A 16,643-nucleotide genomic window follows, 5' to 3' on the forward strand; every position below is an offset into this window, starting at 1 on the left:
AGAATTGGCTTCAGCAGTTATTCAGTAGCTTCACAACACACATTTAAAATACATGTTTATTTTCCCTTGCTCCCCAAATGCCTGCTTTGAAGGGAGCATAAAGTGCTGCTATGTTTAGGTTTATTTTAGAAAATCTAGTTAAGGAATTGTCATAACCTTGATAACTACTATTATCATTCTCTGAGATGTTTTGAATAAATATTATGATACACATTTGTGCAATATTTCTGTGTCGGCATATGCCAGATGTGAGATGACATGCAGCTTTGCAATCCAAAAATACAAACTCCTGGAAGGGCAGTAACCGCGAAGTGTTTTATATTCTGAATTTAACTATGGAGACAAGACTGGCAGATAGTGGGGGGTGTATGTGTGTGTGTGTGAGCACGCACGCATGCGTGCACATGCACACACATTTTAACTTCATCTCAGCATCCCATCCAGCTCTAAAACTCTTATGTTTTGGCTTTCCTGATGCCTCTCAAAGCAAAATGAATCATTTCCAGAAGATTCCAATGTAATGAGTTTAACCTCAAAGATTTTATCCTTCTCAGCAGTCAACTGGAAGCTAAAGCACATCAGAGAGAAGCTAATCACAAGATGCTTACATTTCAATTATTCTGCATTTATCATTGCAATTACTAATTCCATCTATCATTTCCTTGCTAAATATAGGAGTAGGAAAAACACCCTCACATTCATAGTCATTTCAGAAATGTGAGTAGCCTATAGTTGACATATAGAGTTCTTTATATATTTATCATTTTAACTATGATTAAAACTACAGTTAAAATTATTCAGAGAGATTTTCTGCAGTAGAAATTTTAAGGAGTACCCTTGGTTGCTTTTGAGTATGCCATATGCATACTTCAAATTTAGAGTGATAATTATATCTATAGAAGCTTAAATTTTCTAGACTGGAAACAAGGAGAGAAATCATGCAGGAAAATCAAAGATCAAATTGAGCATTTATGATGCACAGAGTAAAAGCTGACAGTAAAACCTAGTAAACAATGTTTGTATAGTCAAGTCAGCTAAATCATTCAATTTATGGATACAATATAAAAGCAAAAGTTACATTTCTAATATACAGAAAATAGGAAAAAACATCTATGTTTTCAATTTATTTAGAGTTCTGAAATCACTCTTGCATATGGAAAATCATAAAGAGCTATTTTAAAATCCAGTTTTATGTAAGAGACATATACAGAGCTTTGAAAAAAAAACAACAACAATATTCTTGTGCCGTATAAGGCAAGCCCATCTTCCTTGATGTAAGTACCCACAGGACTTTTACTGTATACATCCTGTGTCTGAAACCAGTGGTATCATTGCCTTGAGTTTCCCATGAGAAATAACCATTAAATATACCACCAAATGGTATCGTAGAGGGGGTTTGGGGGACTGACTCTGTGAAAAACCAACGGGTGACTCATAGGCAGCTTTCAACAGTAGCTGTGCTTGAGGGAGGGGATACATGTATACTCATGGCTGAGTCACATTGCTGTATGGCAGAAACCAACACAACGCTGTAAAGCAGTTATCCTCCAATTAAAAATAAATTTAAAAACCTTTTAAATATTTGGAAATTTCACATAGAAATCTTGATTCTCAGCTTGTTTTGAAAAGTCAAAACCAGCATGAAAACACAATGGGCTTGTGTAGCCATCCGGTGAAGCTGAGTCCACAGCTGAGCCCTGTCGGGGGATGTGTTCCCGTCAGGTTTACACAGTCCCTGTTATCCCCCTAACCTTGCAAACAGTAAATTCCAATATTGGGTACGTGTGCAACCATATCAGACTTATGTCATACTCAGTGGGACTCCACATTACCCTCTGGTCAGATTAGCTTTTATCACCCCGACATCTACCTGGAAGCAAGACGGAACATTTTTGTGGAGTAAATAGTACTTCGCTTGAGTTCATCTGTTTCTTCTTTTGACAAGGCCTGTGTCTTCCCATGGAGAAGGAAATGGCAACCCACCCCAATATTCTTGCCTGGAGAATTCTTTGGACAGAGGAGCCCAGTGGGCTACAGCCCATGGGGTCACAAAGAGTCAGACACAAATGAACGACTAAGCATGTGTCTTCCTAAGATCATCTCTGATGCCTAAATTTGCGCTAAGGTTTTATATAACAAATTATTTTCAATGATTATAAGTAATTTTTATAATTTTAATTACATTTGATAAATTCATTTTCTCTTCCTGTACTTTCCATATAAATAAAAGCTGTGTAAACCAAAGAGATAAATTAGGAATTTAGGATTAACATATATACACTACTATTTGTAAAACAGATTAAGAGTGACCTACTGTGTAGCACAGGGAACTGTATTCAGTCTACTACAACCTATACTGAAAAAGGATCTGAAAAGGAATTTATATATGTATATATATATATAACTGAATCACTATGCTGTGTACCTGAAACTGACATGACATTGTAAATCAACTGCAAAAAGTGGTTTTAAAAAGCTATAAATATCCTTACGTATGAGGCTCTGACACTTGGATAGTGGTTGGAAAGCTTACTATAATTCAGATAAGGCAATATGTACTGTATTTGTAGCAGTCAGTGCCTCCTGTCAGGTTGCAGGAAATGAGGGCCTCTTTGAAGCTAAGTGCATGCCAGGCTTAGGTACCATTTGTTGCCTGTGGAAATACTGGGAGCTAACTTAGCCACCTGTTACATACTTTAAATGATGCAATAGCTAAGTTGAATTACTGACAGGAAAAAAAATGGGGAAGGTGAAAACAATTGTCAGAAAGGTACGGTTTGAACAGAAGAAACAACTAGAAAAGGGATTAAAAAAAAATAAGTATATGAGATGAGCAAGAAATAGAAGAGCAATCAATTCTTTGCATCAAAAGTCTGTCATAATTTTTAAGCTTCATTTTTTTTATTCACCTACATATAGCTTTCCAAGTGTCCAGATTAGGCTTTGTTAGTGTTTACTGTTTTGAATACATCAAAAGTTTTGGTCACATTGAGGATGGATTCTTTATTAATTTGGTGGTTTAATTTTGTCATTGAATTAAGGATATACTTCTTGAAATTGAAAAAAAAAATAACTGTAGTCAAGCTGTGGTTTATGTGGCTATATTTGCTCTGTAACCCAAATATGGGTTGTAACCCAAAATATGACTTCCAATGGACTTTGTGATGCTTAGCTGCTCTGAACAAGAAAGACACATTGGTTCTGAATTGGTGACCCATTTGGAGACATTTTGCCAAGTTCCAGGACCACAGTTAGAATTTTAATGTATTTGATTCTTGACTGAGGAAGCTCAAATATTCTAGAATCAATTCACAACACACACAAACACAAGCACTACATATATATATATATATATATATATATATAATGAAAATTATATTGATATATGTATATATTCCTAAAGAAAGGGAATTAGGAGAGAAATGTATTGAGTATTTGGGTGTTTGGACTCATAAATGCACTTACCTAATGGCCACAGACTGATCCTTCTCTAGTTTCAACAAACCCACGACCACATGTTTCTCTGTGTCCTTAGCTCCTGGAAGACATGAAGGATTTTGGGAAATGGCATTGCTGGAAATCAAAAGAACTGAGTTAGCCCTTTACAAATGAAGAGTTTGCAGTGACTAAAATTATGAAAAATCCTTCAAGATGTCTTAAAATATATAGTATTAATATCTAGTATGATAAATGCATTAGCTTTGTTTAATTCTGAACCAGTCTCAGCAAAGAAAATGGATGCAAATCATTTCTGAAGAGCAGGTGAACACAGTCTGATTTAGGTTTGGCTACTCTGTGTAAGATTGTAGTTTGGATTACAGCTGTATTTCATGTGTTTTTCTCCCGGAAAGCTAATGAAAATCCTGTGGATGTAATGCCATTAATCCCTGGAGAAGAAATAACTGGGGCAACATTTAGGATAACAGATGTGGGTGCTGTAAGTACCAGTGATAAGACAAGAGTCAGTTCATCAGCAGGAAGGATTAAATAAGTGAAGCTGAGAAATGGGGCAGGCGGGTTCTGTCTGCCCTGAGGGCAATGTCATGATAACCCAATGCTTTCAGTTGTTATTTTCAATAACATTGAAGTAATAATACGGAAGATTTGACCTTCAATCTTTAACTCTAAATCCCAGCAGTGAAAAGCGTAAGATCTTACAAGATCTAAGTTTTTTCACCAAAGAAGCAGCATTCATAAAATATTCACTGTTAGGAAGGGGAGTGTGAAGGAGTCATAACTTCCTGATACTAGGAAATTTATTAAATATTCAAAATGCTGTATTACATTTCTCTAAAAAGTATTTTATAAAATTTAGCATGTATTCTTTCTTCATTCCAAGCTCATTAACATAACTCAGAAAATCCTAGATATTAAATGAAAGCTTAAATTATATTGGTTATTCAGCAGTATAAATGTAATGATTCCAGACTGAAGATCTCTGGGTGCTAACATACCACTCATCACAGTAGGTACAACTCTGAGATTTCACTTTCAGAAATGCTGCCTGTGCGTATGTTTTATGTCAGGTGACATTATTGTTAATGTCAGGGCTTTCTAATAGGATGGGATAATATTCTGTTTTATGTAGGTGCTTTTGACAAGAATGAAAATGTATGAACTCACATAAATATTACTACTGTAACTGTTTTCTTAAAACATAACCTTCTGGGAAATAACATGTTACAACCTTATGACATATTATTGCTCTTTCAGGTAGCACTCAAGTTTCTAAGCTTGACTCATGACTATAAATTTTTCAAATCTATGAGTTATGGATTATGGATTATTTCAATGTAGACTCTTAAATATGCTTTTTAAAATTCCTACCTCATGGAGCAGTTAGTCCGGATTACACCCAGCCTCTTAGAAAGTTAATAATAAATAAAAATTTGTCTGTGCCCTGAATTAGCTTTCTGTGCATTGGTATGTTAAGCTTCATATTTAGGCAAACTTGGAAATGTTCTTTATGTACCTAAAACAAAAACAACATGATTTTAGGAAGATTGAGAAGGCCAGTATTAATATTTTAGTCACATATATGTATACAGCCAGATCCTAGCAGAATTCCATACATGAGATTCAAATGAAGTCACAGTCCATTAATTATTAACATGATGACTATGTTATGTTACTAACATAACATTGATAAATATGTATTAAATAGCTTTTAGTGACTTTCATGGAATTTTTCATTAAATTGTTCAATTAATCAGTCCATCCATGCAAATGCGTCATGGCTTGGTGATCATGATTCACAGAGTACATGGGCTCTTCAGAAATGTGAATTAAAGAGTCATGAATAAAGTATGTTGATGATTGAACATTATTTTTAGTGGAGCCAGGGTGTTCGCTGAGAACAGTCTTGGTCCCATGATGCCTCATGTTGCCAGTAAGAGCCTGGGTGTTAGAATGGCTGGTCCTGAGGCAGAGCAGTGCCGTGATGACAAGTATCAATGTGGATACAGATGTTTTTTCTCCTTTCTCCAAAGCAAAACTGTTACCAAAAAAAATGGGCCTTAGCTCTCTTTCTTATCAGTACTTGCCTAAATCAGGTGACACTTTTGTTAGAGTTCAATGGGAAGCCTGAAAATGAGCCATTGCTCTTAAAACAAGTGGTTTCCCCGAGCTGATGACACGTTTTAGGACCACATCTAGCAGCAAGGGCACAGTCCACTTAGATCTATGAGAAAGAGCCCCCGTTTCCACACATTCTTCTTCCTAATATATGCCTGTTATTTATTCAGATCTTATTTTGTTTCAGTCATTCTGCTGACACGACCTTCCTGTGGGTTACGGTATTATTATTGCTGTTTTAAGAATTAAGGAAATTGAGTATTTTGTTGGGATAACAGAAAAGAGGGATTTGAGTCTATGCCTTCTGGGTTTCAAAGGGTTAAAGTATTTTAGGTATTAGCTCTGTTGATACTATTTTAATCACGTTTAAGAAAAATTAGCTTATTTCAAGTAAATTATTTTGACGTCAATAAGTGAAAATTTTTCTGAGACTATGTTATTAGGCAAGCAATTATAATTTTTAAAAGAATAAAAATAGGAAGGGGGGAAATAAGAAAGTTTGCTAATAATGTATGTCATGTTTGCCCAAGAAAAGTGCAAGCACTATTATTGTCCATATGCTGTATGTGGAAAGTAATTTATCAATGTTTTCCATTAATATTCAGTGCTAAAGCATAAGCTCAACTGAAGCTTAGTAAAAGTTATTTTGGATACAAATTTTATATTTGAAAATTATCTCCATCCATATATGATATAGTTAAAAACTTAATTATTAAATATAAACAGTATATTTATTTATCCAATCAATCAATAAATGTGTATGGAGTGTACCAGAGCTTAGAGATTGAATGAACCAAGTGGACAGTCTCTGCCTTCAAGGAGCTTCCTGTCTCACGATGGCTGTCACATTCACACAATGACTCACAGCTAAAAAGACATCCAACCGAAAGGTGACCTGCTCTTTGGTGTCTTATTCCCTTGGTGCAGTCTGCAGAGCATTCTTTATGAGTTCTGAAGCTGAACGTATTATTCTACCAGGAGATGATCAATCCTTGATAAATAAACTTGTCTTAACTAAACTCATAAGACAGAGATATAAAAGCCAAAACAATATTTTATTGATTTCTAAAAGTGACACTAGGTAATATCTTCATAGGTAGTGCCTGGGACTTGAAATTATTGGAGAAGATTTTGGTAAATAATCATACCAAATGTTTTTGATGGTGTCAACAGTTGTATATTAATATCACCAATCTATTGCTACAATACATTTTTGCTAGCCAAAATTTTCCAGATAATGTTAGTCCTTATGAGAAATCATGAATAAACACTGCAAAATGTTTATTTAGCTTTGTTGTTTATTTTCATGTTTGATATAATTTAATTGTAAGTTTACACAATTTATTTTTCCAGGTTTTATTGAGTTATAATTGACATATACCATTGTGTAAGAATACTGTGTTGTATTATCATTCTTCTTGTGGATTACCAAAAGCACCATTATAAAAACATTCCATAGGTTAACAGTTAAATTTTAGTACTGTCTTTCTCTGGATGTCAGCTGGGTTTGACCTGGGCATTCGTATTCTGCAAAATGTTTTCAGAGTGTCTTCAATATTTTTGCATATGGCTAAGGTTGCTTTTTATTGATGATTTTAACTAGTTTGCAAAAATGAATTTTTCTGACCTTTTCTGAAAATCTGAAATATCAGTTTGTAACCGGCACCAGTAATGGGTCTCATTTATTTATAATGTAACCTTACATGTTTAATCAGAAAACATACTTCAAACTTTTTCATTTGTAAAATGACTTGCAAAGCATTAATTTTTAGTAGTAGTAGTAGTAGTAATACTGTTTTGGTACATATTTAAGTCATTCTTTAAAATATTTTTTTCCTTTTTTTGGTAAGGCCATTGATAAAATACTCATTAATTATTTAATATTTGACTTCTATATTTCTCTTCAGAAGCATTCATATAGATACATGTATGTGTAAGTTGGTACTTGGATATAATGAAGTGATTGGATTTCTGTGTATCTTAGGTAAAGAAAGATACTTTTTTGATTTCCAGACATTATTAGGCTGTGCCCAATTTTAACCTTTAGGTGGCAGCATTTGAGAACAGTTATATGTCTACATAGAAAGTTGCCACCACTGAGAAAAATATGTTGAAGCATAATACATAAATTCAAAAGAAAGGATTAGGGATTCATTTATTATTTAAATTTTATTATTACTTAAAATTTATTATTTATTTAGATTCAAGCAATCCCTAAACAAGCCATAGCATAATCTCATAATTTGGAGATAAAAAAATATTTCCGGTCCACATAAGACTATTTTATCCCCATAAAAAGCCCTTCATCTTTTTTTTAACTGATCTTCACTGATCATGATTTCATTGAAGGCAGCGGAGGGAAGGTGTTTCCACATGGAGATTCCTAAGTGGCCTTTGTTCCCAGCATAGCCCCAGTTTTAATGAATTTTACCTCATTACATGTATCTGAATATTCCTTCTGAAGAATTGAAGATAAAATGATATTTCCTTCCTTGCAATTCATTGGTTGACAAGCATTTTACATTGATATATAGTAAGAGAGGGAAGGGGAAAATATAGTTTACAACTAATTTATAACAGTTCTTGTCATAGACCATCTTAGTTGTTAACTAGAATTATTATCACAAAGATAAATTGTTTTGCAAGATTGATAACTCAGTTAATCTATCACTCTAAACTTCCTTCCTTTTTAAAAAATTTGGATCAAGTAATTTTATTTCACAATTCAAGTACCTGATCAAGATCAGAAGATCAAGATCAGAAGAAATGGCTATGATATTTAGTGGAATTTCAGTGTCTAATTCACATAGGATCATGTCAACTGTTCCACGATAGCTATAATTCTCATTGCTATAACTTCTCATTATGTTAAAACTCGAAATTTCTTTTATTTTACTCCTTTTAGATTTTAATATATTCAAGAGAATTTTTTAGAGTAACTTTTTTTTTTAATTTTAATTTTTTTAACACCAAAAACATTTTGTATTGGGGTATAGCCAATTAACAGTGTTGTGGTAGTTTCAGGCAAACAGGGAAGGGACTCAACCATAGATACACATGTATCCAGTCTCCACCAAAGCCCCTTCCCACCCAGGCTGGCACATAACACTGAACAGAGTTCCATGTACTATAGAGTAGGTCTTTGTTGATTATCCATTTTAAATACAGCAGTGTGGACATGACCTACCCCAAATCCCTAACTATCCTTTGCCCCCAGCACCATAAATTTATTTTGTAAGTCTGTGAGTCTTTTTCTGGATTTTAAGTAAGTTCATTTGTATTCTTTATTTTCAGATTCCACTCATAAAGCATGTCATATATTTCTCCTTCTCTGCCCGACTTACTTCACTCAGTATGACTCTCTCTAGGTTCATCCATGACACTGCAGATGCATTGTTTCATTCATTTTAATGCCTGAGTAGTATTTCACTGTATGAATCTACCGTATTGTCTTTATCCATTCCTCTGTAGAGTTACTTTTTAAATAATAGTTTTATATTCTTTGATCCTTGTGCTTATTTGAAAATGTTTCAATATTTTTATCCTAATTTAAGTTCAGAGGATTTTAAGTGCCTATTCTATTATAAGAGAGAGATAAAATTTCAAGGAACTTAATTAAAACTGTGTTTATATACAGCTGCCTGGTACAGAAGATTAAATAATGTGTATCTGTTTATTTTGTCTGTCTAAAAAAATTAAGTAATTTTGCCGAGGGTGTAGTGTTTGCAGTGATTTTGATGGATTGTTGAAAATTGCAAAAAAAATAGTTACCTAGAATTATATAAAAATTTATAGACATAAGATAAACTATAGGAAGTCTTTCATGTTTTAGATTTTTTTTTTCTGTGCTATTTATATTAAAGAAACTTTGGAAGATAACTAAAGAAGCAGATGTAGGATAATGGATAATCCTTTAATTACTTTTATGAGATGTTTGTAGTCTTGATAAATCCAGGGTACAAAAGTGTATAAATGTATGTATTCTGTGACCACTTCAGTTTTAGTCAGAATTCTTTCATTTGCATGAGTTACTTAAAATGGCTTCAACAAGAGAGAGGATTTGTTTATTTACTGACTGGGGCCAGCGCTCAGAAATCGGACTCTCCCTTCTCTCTCCTCTGATTGCCATTTGATTGGCTTCATTCTTAGTGAATCTCTTCCAGTTGGTGACAAAGCAGTTTTCCACCACTCTGGCTGGCATCCCTGGCAGAAAACACCCAAGCGTGCTTCTTCCCAGTGACCTCAGTGAAAGTTCCAGGGAGGGTTTCATTGTTTCAGCCTGAGATTCATTCCCATCCCTGAGCTTACCATTACCAGCAAGAAGTCTCTGATGGATGGGCCAGGATCCCAGGCCTCCATCCACTCCACAACCCGAGGAGGACAGTTAGCATCAGTGTTACCCAGACGACATGGACTAAAGCAGGAGTAAATTCGTTCCCCAGAGGAAATAGGAGAATTTTCACCTGGAGAATGGGTGTATAGGGGTATATATTGTATATAGCAGAGAAGTAAAAAAGTAGGTGTCTACCACGGCACCTATAAAATGAAATAACAGACTCTTTTATACCATCAGAGAGACAGAGACAGAGATGAGAGAGAGCCCTTCATTATGATCACATAGCCAGTATAAAAATCAAATATTGATGACTAAAGCCAGCTCCAAAAGCAAGACAGTTAGCTGAAATCAAGCATAATTAGAGTACAATGCATGTTTGTATATATCATGCTATATTACTAAAATGCACAAATCTTAATAAAGTTCCACGGTACTTATATTAAACTTGTGATTAGCAGTTTGTGGCAATTTTAACTAAATTTAATTGTTTAATTAAATTTAACAATTTAATATCTATTGGCATGCTAAAAGTTATGGTTCAGAATACTATTTTAAAAAATGTATACTCTGAGAATTCCATGCAAGTATTAATATAATTATTGTAAAAGGGGCATGATGGCAGAAGACCAGATCAGATCAGATCAGTAGCTCAGCCATGTCCGACTCTTTGCGACCCCATAAAATCACAGCACGCCAGGCCTCCCTGTCCATCACCAACTCCCGGAGTTCACTCAGACTCACGTTCATCGAGTCAGTGATGCCATCCAGCCATCTCATCCTCTGTCATCCCTTTGTCTTCCTGCCCCCAATCCCTCCCAGCATCAGAGTCTTTTCCAATGAGTCAACTCTTCGCATGAGGTGGCCAAAGTACTGGAGTTTCAGCTTTAGTATCATTCCTTCCAAAGAAATCCCAGAGCTGATCTCCTTCAGAATGGACTGGTTGGATCTCCTTGCAGTCCAAGGGATTCTCAAGAGTCTTCTCCAACACCACAGTTCAAAAGCATCAATTCTTTGGCGCTCAGCCTTCTTCACAGTCCAACTCTCACATCCATACATGACCACTGGAAAAACCATAGCCTTGACTAGACGAACCTTTGTTGGAAAAGGAATGTCTCTGCTTTTGAATATGCTATCTAGGTTGGTCATAACTTTCCTTCCAAAGAGTAAGTGTCTTTTAATTTCATGGCTGCAGTCACCGTCTGTAGTGATTTTGGAGCCCAGAAGAATAAAGTCTGACACTGTTTCCACTGTTTCCCCATCTATTTCCCATGAAGTGGTGGGACCGGATGCCATGATCTTCGTTTTCTGAATGTTGAGCTTTAAGCCAACTTTTTCACTCTCCACCTTCACTTTCATCAAGAGGCTTTTTAGTTCCTCTTCACTTTCTGCCATAAGGGTGGTGTCATCTGCATATCTGAGGTTATTGATATTTCTCCCGGCAATGGCAGAAGATAATATCCTCTAAATTGGTGAGGCTTAAAGTACAGTATTCAAATTCACTTTCATCTCCTTTAACTGTAATTGCTGTAGAGCTACATACAGTGTTTAGATTAAAACTCAGTTTCCTATTCAGCAAGATGGGATATAATAATGCAAGAATATATAGATAAAGATTAAATAAGATATGAGTTCAAAAAACTTATACACTGAACATTTTCCTTAATGGTAGTGACAGAGTTAACAGTTTTATGATAAAGTATATAAAAATTATTAGACTCACCTTTTAGAGTTTAAATCAGTTTAAAAAACAAAATTTTATATATGTATAATTAATATGTGTGTGTGCTAAGTCACTTCAGTTGTGTCTGACTCTGTGACCCTAATGGATTGAAGTTTACCAGGCTTCTCTGTCTATAGCATTCTCCAGGCAAGAATACTGGAGTGGATTGCCATTTCCTTCTCTAGGGGATCTTCCCAGGGATCAAACTCGTGTCTCTTATGTCTCCTGCATTGGCAGGTGGGTTATTTACCACTAATGCCTAATTATACATATATAAAATTAAGGACAGTAAAATTAATACTTAATAACAGTAAAATTAAGATCCAGTATATTCTTGAAATGTAAACCTGTCAGAACCTTTTTGGACTCATCTAAATTAAACAGTTTCTTTTTTATAGCTGACTTGTTTAAAGTCAAGATTAGAAAGCAGCAGGTAAATAGATAGCCAATGGGAATTTGCTGTGTGGCTCAGGAAACTCAAACAGGGGCTCTGTATCAACCTAGAGGGGTGGGATGAGAGGGAGAGGGGGAGGTTCAAAAGGGAGGGGATATATGTATACCTATGGCTGATTCATGTTGAGGTTTGATGGAAAACGACAGAATTTTCTGTAAAGCAATTATCCTTCAATTAAAAAATAAATAATTTTTTTTAGAAAAGAAGAAGAGAGCAACAGGCAGAGTGGTGGAGAGAGGGGAAGAAGAGAAATTACATAGGGACACTACTGATGGGTGAACTTCTTACTCAGGGACCTCCGCATTCAGTCACTTGCTTCCTGTCATTATATTTCTGTCTCTATTTTCCAAATGTTAAAAGAACCTTGTGTCAATAGCCTTTGGTTTTCTGATGTACTTTAGAAATTTATGTGCTAAGAAATATCAGCAGGAAGATACTTCTTTCCTTAAAATGTGATCTGACTGGTAAAAATCTATACTATACACTATGTAAATAGATAACAAGTCAATTGCAAACCAACTGAATGTGCAAATCTTAGTGCTGGTTCTGAAATCTCTTCAGACTAGTCATCATGATTTCAAAGTTTGTCTCAAAATTTGCAAGAGTCATGTGTTTATCAAAACTGACATATGAAACTCTAGTGAATGTTGAATTCTCATGCTTTAGGTATACTTCCTTTTTAGAGTTTTTGGTTCTTTACTGTTTCTAGCTTACTGTTTCATTTAAATTTCCTACATGCTAACTTTGGGTGATTGAAATAAAATTACAGTATATATAAAACAATTATTAGAAGAATAAATCAGAGAGTCAGTCTTTCAATGTGCATCTTTTCTGAATACAAACTGTGATCAGGCCTTGAAAAATTATAGCTCAGGCACCATCCGAGTCATCTTGGGATACTAGTTAATTCTTATGTTCAATAAAATTTAGGCCAATTGAGCCAAAGCGGACAGTGAGGCTTTTCACGTTTCCCACTGGCATGCTGACCCAGGCCAGTTGAATTCAAAGCATGTCTACATGACAGCATCACAGATTGTGAGATGCAAACTAGTTCCTATAAAACGGCCATGTACAGTTGTTGCACATTCATAACAGTAGTCAGCTATGATCAGACTGCTTGGAACTATATAAAGAGGAGATATTTCTAAGTCATGGGATATTGTTATATAACCAAAAGGTTTAGTACGCCAGAGGTCCTGACTTTTGACCTCCAGATTTACATGGCCGCTCCCTGGGATTAAGAGGAGGATATGACTGGGTTCTGGCTGGGACATTGACTCAGAAGGATGGGCCACCCCCACTGATAACAACTCCTGCAACTGAATTGAGTCTTGGCCGTAAGTTGTAGTGTTAAGATGGCCTGCATCATCCCTTCTTGTTTCTTGTACTATTACATAATGTTATCACTTTAAAAAGAGGACATTGAAAGTCAGTTTTTTCCCTTAAATTTCTTAAAAAAATTTATACAGTCAAAGCTTCCATTGCATTAAATTATCTTTGTTGCTACCCCATCCTCCAAAGCCACTCTTCCCACGCTATCTAACAACACTGTCATTTCAGGCTTGCTAGATAGATACCCTATCATGAGGGAAACACACTCTGCTAATTCATACTAGCTACCAAATCAATGCTTTTTGAAGAGTGTGCATTGTATAAAGAAGAAATTTAAAGAAGGCACCAGAAGGGACTTTGCAATTCAGAGAGAAGGCAGGGCATTTTTTACAGTATATTTACAGGAAAATGAAAGTCAAAAGAGCCATCATCCTCTGGAAAAATCTAATATTAGTTCATGCATATATTTATTCAACAAATATTGGCTACCTGTAATATTCTAGGCATTGTTGTTGATCTTTTTATTTTTAATCATAAAAATTTAGATCTTACCTTAAAAGGTAAAAAGACAAAGGACTATAAAGCTAATCAATAGTTCAATACTATCTTTGTCAAGTTTGTGAGACATTAACAAGAAGATGCATCAAAATACTAGTGGTGGTTATCTCTGAGGGGTTGATGATGAAAAGCAATTAATATTTTCTTACTTTATGCTTTTGTGTTCTTCCAGTTGTCTGCAATGAACATAGAATGTTTTGAAATTTCATTTAAATTAGAGAAAAATAAATGTAATTAATAATGAAAATAATTTTTTAAATAATGAAAAAAGACGTCTTTGTTGCTTATTTTCCTAACTTTTATTGGTTAGAAAATATGAGGAGTATCTGATTTCCCATTTTCATCAGGAAGGGCACTGATAGGGCTTGTAAGCTGGCACCCTACTGCCTGGGGACTGAGTTGGGGGAAAGTTGCCCACACTACTGTGGCCTCAGCTTTTAAAAGTTCTTTAAAAGGAGTCCTAAAAAGTATGCATTGGATATTTTTACATATTCGTTGTCAAATCCACAGTTTTATGACTAAAAAATACAAATTCTACCTCCTTGCTCTCTTTTCTCTACATGGCAGGGTGATTTCTCTCAAAAACCAACCTGGTTATCATTATTAAAATTATTAGATTTACCTTCTAGTAAATATGACCTTTTAGGAAAGAATTACCTATGTTAATTACCTAAATTACCTTCGTATTCGTGAAGATGCCTTTATTTCAATGATACTACCCAATATTCATGATTTCTATTGTTTTTGTGAAGATACATCAGAAGACACATACATTTGGCTTTTAATATCGGCTCCTTGTTTGTAGAACAAGTGTGTGCTATAGTGTGTACTGCAAGGCCCGTCCTTACAGCCTCAGCTGAGATCTCATCTCTCCACTCAAATCCTGTTCCTTTGCATTCTGTTAGTTCCACTAATACAGCATCCTATCATTTGCACTAAGCACCCCACCTTTACCTGTCAAGGTCTTTCACGTTCACCAGGGTTCAACTTGCCATGATGCCTGCCTTGAGAAACGTATCCCTGACATCCCACAGTTCATGTATCAGAGCACCTAACACATATTATTCCAATTTCTCTGTTACTTCTTGGCAACATTTAGCAGTAGCAGTTACCAAGTCCAAAATTGTTCTTTTTGCACACAACAGGCCAATAAATCTGGAGATCAGTTGTAGGGCCTAGGAATAGCCAGAAGACCAAGGAGATGGTGGACTAGTGTCCCAAAGAACCAAATTACCCAGGTTAATTCACTCTTCTATTATACTACAAGGGGCTGGGAGTGGGTAGGCAGTAGCTGGTTATTGCAAACTTCTTGGTGTAGGAATCCTTTGTTCTTGCGATTGTCCCTGTAGGTCAGGCCACAATGTTCCTGTAAACAAACCTCCAAGACAAATATTATTCTCTGTTCTGAAACATTTTATCTTTATATGAATGGAAAAGTATTATACCTTTAAAGGTCAGAGCCTTAAGAATGGGCTATCCTTATGATCCAGCAATCCCACTGCTGGGCATACACACTGAGGAAACCAGAAGGGAAAGAGACACGTGTACCCCAATGTTCATCGCAGCACTGTTTATAATAGCCAGGACATGGAAGCAACCTAGATGTCCATCAGCAGATGAATGGATAAGAAAGCTGTGGTACATATACACAATAGTGTATTACTCAGCCATTAAAAAGAATTCATTTGAATCAGTTCTAATGAGGTGGATGAAACTGGAGCCTATTATACAGAGTGAAGTAAGCCAGAAGGAAAAACACCAATACAGTATACTAACGCATATATATGGAATTTAGAAAGATGATAACAATAACCCTGTGTACGAGACAGCAAAAGAGACACTGATGTATGGAACAGTCTTATGGACTCTGTGGGAGAGGGAGAGGGTGGGAAGATTTGGGAGAATGGCATTGAAACATGTAAAATATCATGTATGAAACGAGATGCCAGTCCAGGTTCAATGCATGATACTGGATGCTTGGGGCTAGTGCACTGGGACGACCCAGAGGGATGGTATGGGGAGGGAGGAGGGAGGAAGGTTCAGGATGGGGAGCACATGTATACCTGTGATGGATTCATTTTGATATTTGGCAAAACTAATACAATTATGTAAAGTTTAAAAATAAAATAAAAGAAAATAAAAAAAAAGAAAAACTAAAAGAAAAAAGAATGGGCTATCCTGTGTATTTCAGGCTATAGGCAACATTCTTTTACAAAAGGTGCAGCGGTCAGGCAATAGAGTGCAAGGGTTAAAGTAAAAGGAACAGATCGAATATGGAGTCAGATTTGTTCTTCCCTATAACAGCTCCTTGAGGGCAAGGACAATGTTTGTTTTGTTCAGTGATTTGCACATTTGGGCACCAAGTAAGTGGTTGGCTAGTATATGTTGAATGGTGAACAATGACTCCTTCAGGAAATACTTCCTAAGTGAGCCTGGGTCCATAAGGCTCTATTCTATGACACATTTCTTTTCTTTTTTTTTTTTTTTTTTTTTCTCTTCCAATTTTATTTTATTTTTAAACTTTACATAATTGTATTAGTTTTGCCAAATATCAAAATGAATCCGCCACAGGTATACATGTGTTCCCCATCCCGAACCCTCCTCCCTCCTCCCTCCCCATACCATCCCTCTGGGCCGTCTCAGTGCACCAGCCCCAAGCATCCAGCATC

General features: G+C 35.6%; 1 protein-coding gene across 4 annotated transcripts in view; it reads left to right on the forward strand.

The window, feature by feature from the left end:
* ADGRB3 (adhesion G protein-coupled receptor B3) overlaps window positions 1-16,643 on the forward strand; it is an 894,978-nt gene that overhangs the window by 264,274 nt on the left and 614,061 nt on the right. The gene's annotated exons all lie outside the window — the stretch shown is intronic.

This window comes from Bos indicus, chromosome 9, assembly GCF_029378745.1.
Source record: "Bos indicus isolate NIAB-ARS_2022 breed Sahiwal x Tharparkar chromosome 9, NIAB-ARS_B.indTharparkar_mat_pri_1.0, whole genome shotgun sequence".
NCBI classification, from domain to species: domain Eukaryota; kingdom Metazoa; phylum Chordata; class Mammalia; order Artiodactyla; family Bovidae; genus Bos; species Bos indicus.